Source organism: Mus caroli, chromosome 19 (genome assembly GCF_900094665.2).
Source record: "Mus caroli chromosome 19, CAROLI_EIJ_v1.1, whole genome shotgun sequence".
In the NCBI taxonomy this organism is placed as follows: Eukaryota; Metazoa; Chordata; class Mammalia; order Rodentia; family Muridae; genus Mus; species Mus caroli.
In genome coordinates this window covers 40,908,999-40,913,190 of record NC_034588.1, presented here as the reverse complement: position 1 = coordinate 40,913,190, position 4,192 = coordinate 40,908,999, and positions in this window count along the sequence as shown.

Here is a 4,192-nt window from a genome sequence, read left to right as displayed (position 1 = left end):
TTCCTTCATTGTCTGGTCAGGTGTTTTATTAATAGTTGGGAGAAGGGGAAAAAAACGGATATACCTGTATCTCCAAGGAATTAGGAAATAGACATTGGAAAAAGAAAATGGATCTATTTACAGTTTGGCCAAAAGTACGGGGATCTCCACTCCTTCCCAGGAGTGGCTGTACATCTTAAAATCTGTAGAATGGTCAGAGACAAACATATGCAAATGCAACTGTGAAACGGGTTAACTGGAGGAAGGAGACTGTTCCCCAGGATAAAAAGACAGGCTGTCCTGGTCCTGTGAAGGTTCTATGCCCCAGTATAGGGGAATGCCAGGGCCAGGAAGCAGGAGTGGGTGGGTTGTGGGGCAGGGGAAGCGGGGAGGGGAGAGGGGATTTTCGGAGGGGAAACTAGGGAAGGGGATAACAGTTGAAATGTAAATAAAGAAAATATCTAATAAAAAAAAAAGATTGAGAAAAAAAAAAAAAAAAAGACAGGCTGTGCTGGAGAGCTGGCTCAGTGGATAAAGTCCTTAGGGCTTGAGGACCCGGTTCCAAATCTCCAGAACCCAAGAAAGGGTTGCTCTTATCACAGGGTAGGAGGGAGAGGCAGATGAATGTCTGGGCGTTCATTCTCAGGGCAGCTAGCTAGTGTGGCAACTCTGAGGAAACGGATAAAGAGCATTGTTCACACACAATGGGGTGCTAATAAAAAAATAAATAAAAGAATTTCAGTACTGATTGGTGCTCCACTGTCAACAGCTGTACAAAACACGCTTCAAGAGGAGAGCCAGATGTGGCACTCAGATTGTACGATTCTGTCCCTGTGAAGCATACAGTAAGTCCAGAGAAAAAGGAGCAGGCTGTTGCCAACGGTGGGGAGCGGGCTTGGAAGGTGAGTGAGGAGAGGGGCCAGTGGTCAGGTGGTGTAGTCTCTTTTCCCTTTTTTATCCGTTTTACTTTAGAAGAAAAGTAAGTGATTTACAGTTACCATAGCTTATACCAGTGTCTTCATGGGAATAGGGAGAGAAACTCAGCAGGATAGAATTCCTAGGATCCCAGTAGGGCGTTTTCTGACCTGCATATCATCAGGGCACTGACCACACCCACGGGGGAATCAAGACCAGCAGATTGTTGGAAAACTCAAGCACACCAGGAGTGTGTGGGGCTGCGATTCTGATCTGTATCGTTGTCCACATCAAAATGGCTAATTTTGGTTTGTGAAAGTCCACATCATTTAAAATGGCTATATCAAGAGTAAAAGGGGGCGGTGTGTGTGTGTGTGTGTGTGTTCTAGGTCATCTAGAATTCTCTAAGAGTTCGTAAGACCTACGAGCGTTCTTGCGCCCTCTGCTGGCATTTTAAAAGAACTCACTTTCATTTTTCTGACCAGAAATATTACTGATTCCTATGAGGAATGACCCAGAATTAGAACCTCGTTGGGTTGATGAGCAGGTCCTCACGTGGGCCCAGACCTACCAGGAGTCAGCACAGCCCTCCTACTCCTTTATAGCTCAGATAGAGAAGCCTAGGGAGGGGAATGAGGTGGAACAACCTGACTGCCTGTCCCAAGGAGAACGTTCTTTTTGTCTCCAGCAACTCCAAGGCACACTCTCCATTTCTCGGACCTTGTGATTATTATCGGAGTCCCTTGCTCCAAATTCACTGAGCAAAATAAATCTTTGCCTGCATCATAGGAAGCTAATATAGGTCACAAAAATTGGACTCACACTCACTGTGACATTTACCATGTTTTGTAGTAAAGAGAGAACCAAAGCACACGCGAGACCTGTTCACGTCATTGCGCACCGACCATTTCGCCACAGGGAGACTTCCCAGCAGCCCTTGAGCTGAGAATGTAATAGGGTAGACCATTAAAACTTAGCTGTGGCTTAATGTTTAAGATAATCTAATTCCCCAAGCACTGGGGAAACACAGGCAGTGGATCTCTGCAAGTTCAAGGCCAGCCTTGGATACATAGTGAGACCCTGTCTCAAACAATCAACCAAACAGAAGATTCTGTAGTAAGTACTTTTGCACTGATGTGACCAAGTAACTGTCAGAAATAGCTCAAGGGAGGAAGGATTAATCTGGGCTTACAGTTTCAGAGATGGAGGTGGGTCACGGCAGGGAAGGCCTGGTGGAACAGAGCCCGTCACATCATGGGAACACAGAAGAGAATGATTCTGGGATCTGGTTTGCCTTTCTCAAGAACCTTCAACACAACTAATAAACAGAATTATCTGTAGAGATGCTGTGTTTTCCAGAAGACATTTTAAACAACAGTGTTGAAAAACCACCAGTATGCCTCCCTAAGGCTGGAATGTGTGTAACCTTGTGGCTTGGAACTCCAGGCTCATCCCTAAACCAAAACAGTATGCCTCGTAAAACCGCCTTACAGTTTCATTTACGGAAGAAGATTCTCTTAAGAGAAGGAAAATAAACCAGCTCACGGGATTTCAACGTTTAAACCACATTTAAAAATGTAGGCCTTACCTGCTCTTCAAACTCTGCTGTAAATTATGTCCTTTGAGGAATATAACTTAAAAAGCCATTGGCACATCTATATAGGTAGCTATTGCCGAGACACTCATGGCAGACTTTCTGAGTCTTCCCATGGTCTCTGATATCCTCTCTTGTTCCGCTCCTGTTCTTTCTCGGTCCCTTTCTCTTCCCTTTCTCTTCCTTTGGAAGAGCAGAAGTGCTCTTAACCATGGGAGCCGTCTCTCCAGCCCCCTTCTAATTTCATGTCTTTTAATTTAATTTTTATTTTTTATATAGTTAACAAATTTCATTAGAATTGCTTACATAATCATGGGATCTCTCTCTCTCACACACACACACACACAGAGAGAGAGAGAGAGACAGAGAGAGACAGAGAGAGAGAGAGAGAGAGAAAGAGAGAGAGAGAAGAGATTGGATAGGGGACATGAGTCCCTCTCCTAGGCATGTCCAGTGGTGACAGACCCAATCCTGGATAGATCTTTTGAAGGTAATCAGAGCTGCTGTAACTTCAAGAGTGCAACGGTGAAAGGCCTGGAAGTCAGTGATCTCGTCCACCTCAGCCTTTCCCTCAGGCTCTAATGTTCTGTTTCATCTTCTTCCCCGAGAACCCCGGCTTTGGGAAACTTGATGTGGGTGTCGCATACAGGGCTGTGCCTGTCACAGTCACACAGTTTCAGTGTCAGAGGAACTGTGAGGCTCCGTGAATTTACTGCTGGCCATTGTAAAAGAGCCAACAACCAAAGCCGCGTGTAGTGTCGCTTTTAACAAAATCTCAAATGTTCGATTTTACCAATAAAGACTCAGGAGCCAGATGCTGGGGTGAAAGTCTGCGAGCTCAGAGAGGCAGAGAAAGCACCCAGCTGACCTTCCTCCATAGCCAACATCCTAAAAGAGCAAGTTCTCTTCCACACCCTCTCAAAACCCCCCTCAAACTTCTCCTTCTAATGCGTCTCTCCATCCGTCCTCCTGGCTCCCTCTCACTCTCTCTTTTTTTTTTTCTCCTATGTTCAGTCCCTGTCAACTGGTTACTTGCTCTGCCTCTTGACCTATGGTTGACTTTATTTAAAGCTGTTTACAGAAAGCTTTTTGGATTAAAGGTGGGTGCTAGGGCCAAGCCACACCACAACTAGAAGCAGTTTTTTTTTTCCCCAGTAAATTACACAATCTCAGGGTTCACAGTGTGATCAAATATCTTGCAGCACTAATCTATGGGCAAAACTAGTTGTTCAGAAAGCAATTCGATGGATATATTACATATAGGAAACAACAGTAATAGCTTCCCCAGTAAAACCTCGGAACTCCACAGCTGTAGCGTTTTTTAAAAATTAGTAGCAATGTGTGTGTGTGTGTGTGTGTGTGTGTGTGTTGTATATGGGGTACATATACACAAGGGGTACACATGTACAGATCACAGGACAACTTTTGGGAGTGAGTTCTTTTACCTTGTTTTTGAGGCAGGGTCTCTCTTGCCCGGCAACTCCTAGGTGGCTAGCCAGGAAGCATCTAGGAGGTTCTCCTTCCTGTGCCCCCATCTCTCCGAGGTCTACTGGAATTACAGAAATGCTCTACTACATTCAGCCTTTTACACAGTCTCGGGGTTGACCTTAGGTCCTCAGGCTTTTGCTGCAAGCCCCTTTCCCTGCTGAGCCATCTCACTGTCCCCCCAACCATGGGCTTTCTTTCTTTCTTTTTTTTTTTTTT